Source organism: Lathamus discolor, chromosome 3 (genome assembly GCF_037157495.1).
Source record: "Lathamus discolor isolate bLatDis1 chromosome 3, bLatDis1.hap1, whole genome shotgun sequence".
In the NCBI taxonomy this organism is placed as follows: Eukaryota; Metazoa; Chordata; class Aves; order Psittaciformes; family Psittacidae; genus Lathamus; species Lathamus discolor.
Window position 1 is genome coordinate 128,933,056 of NC_088886.1, and position 10,388 is coordinate 128,943,443.

The following is a 10,388-nucleotide window of genomic DNA, read 5'->3' on the forward strand; positions in this document are numbered from 1 at the left end:
CCCCTGGCAGCACTCTCAGATGCTGTGGCACACCTGGGGCAGGTTTGTGATGCGTGGTGTGCCAGTGTTTGGTGCTGCCACTGAGCCAGGTGTTAGCAGAGCACCCCAGGGCTGCCTGGGGGGAGCTGTGCTTTGAGGATAGTGTTGGAAGAGGTTGCAGTGTGCCCAGCTCTCAATGGTCAGGACAGGGGGTCCTGGTGTCTGTGTCTGTTTGGTGTTTGCAATGCACTGAGAGGGTGATGCCTTGGCACATTTTGTATTTATAGCGCAGCACATAACAAGGAGCCAGAGAAGCAGTTGCTTGACACTCGGTGCCCATGCTATGTTGGGTGTTTGCAATGCACACAATGCCCAGGCTGATGGATGCAGCATCCCCAGTGCCTGCTCCAGGTTTTGCGTATGAAATATCCTATAGCCCTTTGTACCTATACTCCACACTCTTTTCAGTGTGCTCAGCACCAGCCATGTGCTCGTTATCAGGAGTGTATTTGTCAAATTAGTGCCTGCAGTGCGTTTGCCGTCGTGGTGTGTGCAGCACTTGATGCCCACGGTTTGCTTGATAATTGCAGAGTGCTCAGCACTTAATACCTGTGGCATCGTTGTTATTTGCACAGTGCTCCCACTCAGTGTCAGCAGTGCTCAGTACACGCGGGTATGCTTGGGGTGTGGGACCTGCCTCTGCTGATGTCTCCAGCACCTTCAGCCCTTGGTGTCATCTGTGGTTTCATGTTTGCCAAGTGCTGAACAATCTCTGCAGGCAGTGTTTCATATTCAAGGTGTGCTCAGTGCCTGTTAGATTTGGCATTTGCAGCACAGTCAGTGCTCGCACCAGCCTGCTCTCTGCGGTGTGCCCGGTGTTTTGGCTCCCGTGGCATGATCAGTGTTCACAGCAGACTTCTGGCACTGTGGTCGGTGCTCAGTGCCAGTGCTGTGTGCAGTGCTTGCAGTGGGCTCAGCTCCTGCTGCCCACATGCTCTCTGCTCACTCCCGCAGGTGTGTGCACTTGCTGCGTGCCCCCAGCACCCGACACGTTGCTTGCTTGGTGTGTGCTTTGTGATCGCAGCCCATGGTGTGGCTGGTACGAGCTTCCTGATGCTTTTGCTATTTACAGATCTTGCTGCACAGCATTAGTGGTGTTTCTGCTATTTAGCTTGTGCTTGGTGCCAGATGCCAGCCCTCTTTGGAGTGGCACCATGCTCTGTGCGCACTGCTAGCGCCGGCTCTCACATTAGCAGTGTTGTCAGCCAGTGCTTTCCCCGTGAGTCTCACTCTGCACCACACCCGGCATTCGCAGCCTGCTGTACATCCCATGTTCACAGCACAGTTTTCAGTGCCTGTGGCACACATGGCACTAGCACTGCCCTCAGTGTTTGGTGTGAGCTTCCTGTTCGAAGGGAGCTGGCACTTGGTGCCTGAAGGTCACATTTGGGGTTGATGCTTCCAGGATGCTCATCAATCAGATGCTTTCCCTATTCATAGGGATGATCAGGATGAAGCCCAGAGAGCTGTTTGGTGTTTGCAGTGCGCTTCATACTTGGTGCCAGCAGCATGCCTGGAGTTGCAGCACATGGGTTTCTGAAGGTGCCCGGTTCCTCAATAACTGACACGGCACAGGCAGCGCATTTGCTGTTACCCATGTACTCTGCAGCAGGTGGTACCCTCTGTGCCATCAGCACTGGTGGCCCATGCTGGGGCTGATTGATATGGTGTGCTTGGCAGCCAGCTGTGCATCGTGCCCACGGTGCACACAGCCCCAGGGCCTGATACCAGGCTGGATCCCAGCCCCAGGAGCTGGGCTGTGGGACTTGCATCAGGACTTCCAGCAGCCTCCTCTGAATTCCCGCTCCCCCCCGCAGATCCAGTCTGGCCTCCACTTCTCTGCCAGCCACTGAGGGGCAGTCCCGGCTTGTCCCCAGCCGCTTCACCGGGAAGCCTGGAGAGGGCACGCAGGGTGCCCCTGCCGCACTTGCCTTTGGTGGGGCTGTGGCGTTGAGGTTTTGCTCACACAGATGTCAGGAAACGGGGAGCGATGGTTCCCATGGTAACGCTAACTCTGCCCCTTGCCCGCGGCGCTGCGGCTGTGCGTGCACAGGGCCATCATGGGCACCATGCAGCTGAGCTACGGCTGCTCGGGGAACCATAACTTCCCATCTCCTGACTTGGGCGCATTTAAAACCTCAGCTGAGGCAGCTCTGCTGGCGGTTTATGGCTCTGTTGGTTTTAGGAAAGGCAATCGGGAGGCAGGAGCCTCATGGGCGAAGTGCTGTTGATGGGGCAACAGGAGAGGGCCAGGGCCGGGAAGAGCTGCCGGGCAATGCCTGGGTGCTGGTGGTTGCAGGGGACAGGGCAGGACAGGGCCTGCAGGCACAGCCCAGCACGAGGGAACAGCTGGGTGATGTCTCTCGGAGCATGAAGAGCAGATCCGCATGCTTCGCTGGCTGGGCATGCTCCCATCCGGCTCTCGCATCCCTCTGGGCCAGGGCTGAGACGGCGGAGCAGCACTGAGTGGGAGCTGCCTGCGCAAGTGATGCTGGAGTGACAGCATTACCTGTGCCCTGCACCCAGGCTACTTCCAGGTTGCACCTCTCCAGAGGTGCCTAGAGAGCCTGGTGATGGGATCCCTGTCACTGCTGTGCTGGGCTCCAGCCCTGTGGCATTGAACACCCTTCTGCTCCCATGACAGTGATGGAGAGACCTGCTCCCTGGCTCAGAAACAGGGCTGTTCAGAGTGGGATGGGCCTCTCATCCTCCTGGCACACCACAGCAAGGCTGCATCCACATGCATCCTGCCCAATCGGCATGGCACAGCTCTGGCCATGTCCCCTTAGCTATGAGATTGCCTCCCAGCTGTGCTAGCTGTGCCTGTACAGCTGTGTTCAGCAACACCCCTGCTCAGGCACGCAGCTGTGCATGCATGCATGCCAGCCCTATGGTGTGCACTGGAGCTGGCACGGTCAAGGCAGGACAGGGATGTCCAGCTGGTGTTCAGGGACTACACACTGTGGCTGGGGCTCACCCGAGCAGGGACCCCAGTGCTGTGGGGGCCTCCCACTGCTGAAAGCAAGGTGGTCCCCTAGACTCGTCTCAGTTCATCTATCAGAGCATCCCTTGCCCATGAGTCAAAAACTGAAGGTGGGCTGCCTTAGGATGAGTCCCTTGGCTGCTTGCACCAACTCCTTTTTCCCTGGTGGTCTCTTGGCCTGGTTTATGATAAGGGAGGACAATGGCCAAGGTGGGCTGCCTGACCTCCAGTCACTTTTGCTTCACTGTCACTTGGGAAGGAGAGAAACAGGGGAGTGTCCTGCTCACAGCAGGGCCAAGGGAGGCTTGACCATCTCCCACAGTGCTGGCTGGAGCACCTCCCAGCTCCACTGCTGACCTCCCTGCCTAACTGCTGCAGCTCCCATAATGTATTCCTCCCAGGGTGCCCCAGTACAGCTGCAATATCATTATTGGAGTTTATTACACCATTAGCTTTAAAGTTTTATAAACCACGAGGCAGGTGACAAGTGGTGGAGGGGGCGATTCAGGCTGCTGGCAGAGGAGCTGTGCAAGGGTAGTGCTGGGGACCGTCCCAGCAGGGTGCTGAGCAAAGTTTCCCTGCCGCGCTGGTGCTTTTGCTAGTGGTGCAAGCCCAGCAGCACCTCAGGCACGTGCCCTGCTTCCAAGCTTCTCAGTGCAGCCACGTGCGAGCCTACCCGGCTCCCTCCTCAAGATGGCAAAGACCAGGGAGGATCAAGCAGCTGCAGCAGTAAGAGGCTATAAAACCAAACGAGCATCTCTGCATGCTGCAGCAGTGGCTCCCAGGATGCCTTCCCCTTCCCAAGAGCAGGAGGGACCATGCTCACCCCAGTGCCCAATGCTCAGGAGCAAGGCTCCTGCTGCTCTTCGCAGCTGCTCTCTGGTCACGTCTGCAATGGCCTCTCCAGCCACGGGGGATGCTCCGAGGGCAGTGAGGCCATTTCCTCCACTCCTCCCACTCAGGCCTGGAGGGCAGCATTAGCCAAGCCTGACCTCCTGCTGGCCATGGGCCAGCAAGCACCGCTGGACACAGCCTGGAGACAGGTGCTGGGCTGAGCATCCTCCTGGGGATGTTGAACACCTTCTGTACCCATCCTGCTGGGAAAGGGGTTCTTCACTATGGATTTGGGAGGCTTACAGTTGTGTTTTGTTTCCGTGAGGATGTTTGAGTGATGTGATCAAGTGACTGGCTCAGTTTGGGGGTGGTTTGTACTGACAGGGTCAGAGCAGGACATGGATCAGGGATGCTGGTCACTGCTGTTCCTCTTGCAGCAGGTCCATGGCAAGTCAGATGAAGACCAGCAGCAAGCAGGGGCTGCTGTGCATGGCTGGGTAGCCCACAGCAGCCGCTGCCTGCTGCCACTCCCTGGGCATGGGGACAGGGGCTGCCTGGGATGGGGGCACAGCTGCTCACCTCAGAAGGGAACTTGCTCCCCAGAGTTATATACCATGGAATCAGCCTGGGCCCAGCACAGACCCTCTTCTATGAACCGAGCTCGCTTTTGACCCATTATTCCATGAAGAGTCTATGGGATTTAACCTGGCTCTGACGTGGGCAGACATTGTCCTCTCTGCCATGGTGGAGTTCTACACCCAGATCCTACTGCAACCTACTCCTTAAATTCTTGGAGGCAGGACCCCAAAAGCCACATAAACCCAGTGTTGTTTTTCTGGCAACAGTGAAAGGTGTCCAGGGCATCCTGTGTGAGCTCGTGCACACAGCTTACAAAAGAGACTTTGTAATTGAGGTTTTGCGCTTAATGAAGGAATAAATTGAACGGGAGTGTTGTCCTTAATTGGGGTGTTGCATTAATTAAGGTATTGCACTTAATTGGGGTAAAGCATTTAATAAGGTATTGTTTTTAATGGGGATAGTTTATGTAAATGGGATCAGCGCGTTAATGGGGTGCTACACCACCGATGCATCTGCCAGCCCTGGCAGACATGTCATCTGTCACTGTGGGCTAAGCTGAGCACCAGGTCCCTGCACATGAGGGAGCTCAGCGCAGACACAGCCTGTCCACAGGACCAGGGCCACCAGAAAGGCGGGTCTGCAATGGCAGAGCTGCCTTCCTCCCCGTCCCAGCACCATGTGGCTGGTAACAGTTCTCACAGTGATGGCTCTGCTCCCTACTCCGGTGCGTATGGCTCCCTCCCAGTGTTCCCAGCCCTGCCGCTCATCATGGGCACGAGACAGCCAGAGGTTTCGGTGAGTGGGGTGTAGGCATCATTACTGCTCCGTGGCCACCCCACAGCCAGCTCCACAGTGGACGGTGACGCCCAGCATGCTTTTCACACTATCACCAGCCCTGCTCTCCTGTAATTAGAGTGGACGTCTTGTCATCCCAGATCTCACCACAGATGAGGTGTTCACCGCCCTCACCGTGGACCCCGACTTGCCGGGTGAGCACCCTCAGCGTGCTGTGCCGGGGAGGCTGCGGGAGGATGCTGTGCTTGTTAAGCCGACGTGTTTCAAAGGGTCTCGGAGGATCCAACTGGTGTGAGGCAGAGCTGAGTGCTGCGGCCAGCTGGGCTCCGCAGTCACGTTTCCTTCAATTAGATCAAAATTAATGATCGCCCTAGATCCACTTCCCTCCAGGCACGGGGCTGCGGCCAGCACTGGCTCTGAAGCGTGTGGAGCTGGCAAGGAAGTTGCGGCAGACGGCTCACGGGCTTGAGCTGGTGGCAGAAGTATGCAGAAAGCAGGACCCACGTCCCATCCAGCTCAGACAAGCACAGCATCAAGTAGGTGCTGCCTCCTGGGGGTCTCCCCTTGGGCAGCCTGTGGCTGTAACTGCCCCGCCACCTGTGTCCCCCACCCTCCCGGACTGCCCAGCCACGGCACCCTTTGGTCCCTGGGGTTGATCCCCTGTTCCCCTACTGAAGAGCCGCTGCCCCGCAGGGTGGCTGGGAGGGTGAACTCACTGCAGCAGCACAGCACTGGCGCCAGAGCATGGCAGGAGGCTGACTGAATGTTGGGCCAGCAAGCAGTTGATCCATTGGCTCATGGCAAGATAGATAGGGAAAGCCCAACCTAACCTTCTTCTGGATCAGCCTAAGAATAGAAAGGACAGCATCTAAGTCTTGAGGGGATGAATCATCATGAGGGTGCTGGGGTGCACCACAGCAGGATCAGTCCCACTAGGCACCCCTCCAGGCTGTGGGCCAGTTTCTTCCACGCAGAGACCCCACCTAACTCCCGCTGCCTTCTGCAGTGTGTCAGGGCCCTGATGCTCCAGAAAGCCCCTCCTCTGTGCTCTGCAATTTTGTCTACAGATGCAGCCTCTTGGCCTCCTCTGCTCTTACCCAAGCCCCCAGTGCCTCCAGCCAGTCTCCAGCACTGTTCTCTGTTATTGCCATCCTCTCTACTCTTCCCAATTAGTTTGGATTTTTCCTGACATGTGGTCCAGGACCAGGCACGGAGCTCCCACCGAGGCCTCACCAACAGCAAATGTTTCAGATTCCTTGCAAATAATGCTCCTTCTCGCACAGCCATGAGCAATGCCCTGCTTTCCACCAAGCTCAGTGCAGTTGCAGGGTAGCTAGATATCCTATATATTAAAATGGCAGATCCCATATCCCAAATGAAGGAGGCTTCTCCTGGTTTTCCCTAGCTCCCACCTGCTTTTCCAAGCCAGCTGCCTGGCTGCTGGGCATCTGGAAATGCAGCTTCTGCATGCACAAATAATGGCACCTGTGTGGTGTGTCCTTCCTGGTGGGGTCTGACCCTCTGCACGCCTTGTTTATCCATCTGGTGTCGGTGCTAAACTCGGACATGCCAATGGTGCTGCCCGCTGCCGATGAGGGCTCTGCCCTGCCGCCTGCCTGCTTGGCAGCCCTGCCCTCTGGCTGCTCGCCCTCCACTCGCTGGGCAGATTTGCTTCCCGCCCCAGCCCAGCTCTTGGCACTTGTCCTTTTGAATTGTATCTGATTGTTTTCAGGCCATTTCTCCGATTTGTCAACATCATTTCATATTCCAGTCCTGTCTTCCCCAGCACTTGCAGCTTCCCCCCGTCATCTGAGTGTAGTGCGTGGGCTCTGCGCCAAGCCCCTGCTGCTCAGCATTCCCCTGGGATGGGGGGCTTGGGAGAAAGCAGAGGGACCCCCCCTCTCCCGATCCAATTGTGAGCCCTTGGTTGATCTCCCTGTTTTGTCAGCTCGCTTGCAGAGTAGGTAGTGAAGTCAGCATCCTGGAGCCAGGGATATTGGGGTTCTCTTGGCTGTTAGCATCAAACCCAAGGGCTGAATGTGGGAGCACCCGTGGGTGCTTGTGGCAGGGTAGAGGGGCAGATGAGCCCCACTGCACACCACAGAGTCCCTCCTTGTGGCCTTATGCCCCCCATGTGCAGGCGTGCAGGGCTCAGATACAGGTGGGAGGCTCCAGTGCACAACTGTGGGCTGCAGACACGCTGCTGAGTGGCCATTCCCAACTGGTGCTGTGCTGGCTGCCTTGTCTGGTCCCAGGAGAAAGCGGTCCCTGAGCCGTGCTGCCTCCTCATCCAGCCATGCTACTGCTCTGCTCCCTGCCTCTCCAGCCCAGTGTCTCTCCCGGCATGCCCCCTCCCCAGGTGGTCCCTGGTTGTGAAGCCTCCCCCATTCCTTGGTATGCAGGAGGCCTGGAACCACAGCTGGGGATGGGGCTTTTCCCTTGGGTTCCACTCACTTGGGCATCTTGATCCCAACCCAGTGCTGTGCCTTGGGTCATCCTGAAAGGGGATGGCCAGGCAGAAGCAGGGCACAGCAGAGGAAGAGGGGCAGGAGAAGACATATCTTTTTGGCCACACAGGAGGGGACCATGCTGAGAGGTGTCCCCAGCCAAGGCAGCAGTTGCTAATGGAGCAGATGTCCAGAGAAAGATGGGGTCTGTGATCCCTGTGGTGGTGGGGCAAGGGCTGTGTAGGCAGCTGGGAGACAGACAGTCCTGATCCCTTGCCATGTCCATGCCACGGCTCCTGCCAACCTCACACTCACACAGATCATCTTGCCCTGTACCTCAGGATCTGCGTTTACAGGGTGGAGCTGCATGTCAGATCCCCCATGCCCTTGCACTCCTCTCCACCACAGCATGGAGAGATGCAGGGAGGGACTCTGCACCAGGCACTGCAAATCAAACACCCATTGCCAGTCACTGCCTTGTACCAAGAACCTTCTTTGTCACAGGATCAGGCCCTTGCTGTCCAGTCTTTGGAGGGCCAAGCATTCCTGCGGGGCTAAGCCATGCGGAAGCAGCTCATGGCTTGTGTCTGTGTGTCCGTGGCCACCCGTGGTGGTGGCGGTGTTTGGGCACCTGCCCAGCCCACCCCCCGCCATGCCTCTCCGAGCTGGGGATGTGGGGCTAGCACGTGCACACTGCATCCGCCGGGCAGGGCGAAGCGGGCGGCTGGGGCTGTGCGTGCTCACTGCCGGAGGCAGCCTATCACGCTGTATTGACCTGCACAGAGGCAGGAACATGTGTGCCATGCACAGATCGATGGGAAGATTGAAGATGTGTGTGTGCTTGCCGGACGACTGGGGAAAGCTTTGCCATTGGCATCGGCAGCACAGTGAAGGTCACACTGACCTGCGGCGCAGTCCCCAGGGAGAGGCGAGGTCCGTTGCTGAGCTCACGAGGGGCTGTCTCTTCATTGTCCTCCGGGGACCCCAGCTTCCCAGCCAGGCATGCGCGTCCCCAGCAGAGCCATGTCTTCTGGGGGAGGGTACCCACTGCTGGGCTTGTTCTGGAGGTGGGGAGCTGATGTTTCCCCCACCACTGGGTCACTAGGCAAGGCTGCAGAGGGTTGCTTGGCTTGTGGGTGAGGGGTCTGGCTCAGCCTTTCTAGCAGAGCTAACCCTCTGTCGTCAGCTGGGGAAACTGAGGCAGGAAGCTTGGAGAGATCACGACTTGCTGGCAGAAAGTGTGTGTGGAGAGCCACCTGATCCAGGCACCGAGTGGCTCTGTAGTTGGTACCACAGGGTGAACCCCTTAACCTCGTCACGGCTCTGACCCCACTGAACGATGCAGGCAGAGCCTCACTTCTGCAGGCAGGAACGTGCAGGAGGACACCCTGGGTCCCCTGCTGCTACGGGAGCTGAGTCCTGAGTGGGGCTATGCACAGGGACAGATGGAGGCGAGTGTGCCTGGAGGGAGCAGAGCAAACCCGAGGAGGGGCAGGGTCTCAGCAGGGCAGGAGGAGGTGAGGGGGACCCCGGCTCAGCCTTTCTACCAGAGCCGGTCACTGCCTGAAGTGACCCCGCTTCTTGTGGTCTGCCCTGGGGAACCGTGGATCTCAGCGTGCGGCACACAGGGGCCGGGGGGCAGGAACGGAGCTGGGGGAATGAAGCCCGGGCGCACAGCAAGCGCAGCGGGGAGGAGAGCGATGGTCAGGGGTGTGCGTGCTGGTGCTGCCGTCCTCGTGGCTCCGGGACACCGAGGAGCACGTAGTGGGGGTGGGGGTGCACCCCCGGCGCCCCTTCTTCAGCCTCGCTCAGGCGGGGGCTTGGCGGCCGGTTCTCGGCGGGGCAGGGACCAGGACCGACGGGTCCCGGCGCTCGCCGGCTCGGGGCGCGGCAGGGAGGCGGTTAACGGCCAGGGAGCCGCTGAGGCAGGAGGAGTCCGCAGGCGGGAGAGCAGGAGGGGGCCGCCGGGCGAGGTGCCCGCAGGCTGCCCGCTCCTGCCGAGCCGCGCCGCGCTCTGCCCCGGGGCGCTCGGGCCGGCGGGGCACGGCGGGGCGAGGCGGCAAGAGCAGCGTTGGCGGCGGCGGCGGCGGGGGGCAGGCTCCGTGCCCCGCCCGCCTCGGCTCGGCACGGCTCGGCATCGAGCGGCGCGGCACGGCTCGGCATCGCACAAAGCGGCGCGGCACGGCTCGATTCCCTACGACGCGGCTCGGTTCGGCTCGGCTTGGCACGGGTCAGCACGGCACGGCACGGCTCCAGAGCTCCCGAGCCATTCAAACAAGTGTCTCCGGCAGCACTTCATAGCTGGGGTTGGGGAGAGGGTGCAACGCGGCTCCCTGCCCCGGAGGCGCTGGGCCCCTCACACTGCCTCTTTTCTCTGCTGCTCGCTCTTTATTTGACGATGAAATAATGTTGACATGTCTTGAATTATTAAGTATTCCCTGGATTTTATTAGCACATGATGCCTAAATGCTGCCTGTATCTGCTGGGGTCTTAACCAGAGAGGAGCGAAGGAGAGAAGCAGAGAGACAGAGCGAGGGAGAGGAGAGAGAGGGGTTTTTGACAGCTGTATTTGTGCTGATAAGCGAAGGCACAAGGAGACGATCGACTAGTGAGACAAGAGGGAAGCGGCGGCTCAGAGCTGCTGAGAGGGGCTGCGCTTCCCTCCCGAGACGGCTCGGCCCTCCCGGCGCCGTGCCGGGGCTTGGGGGGGA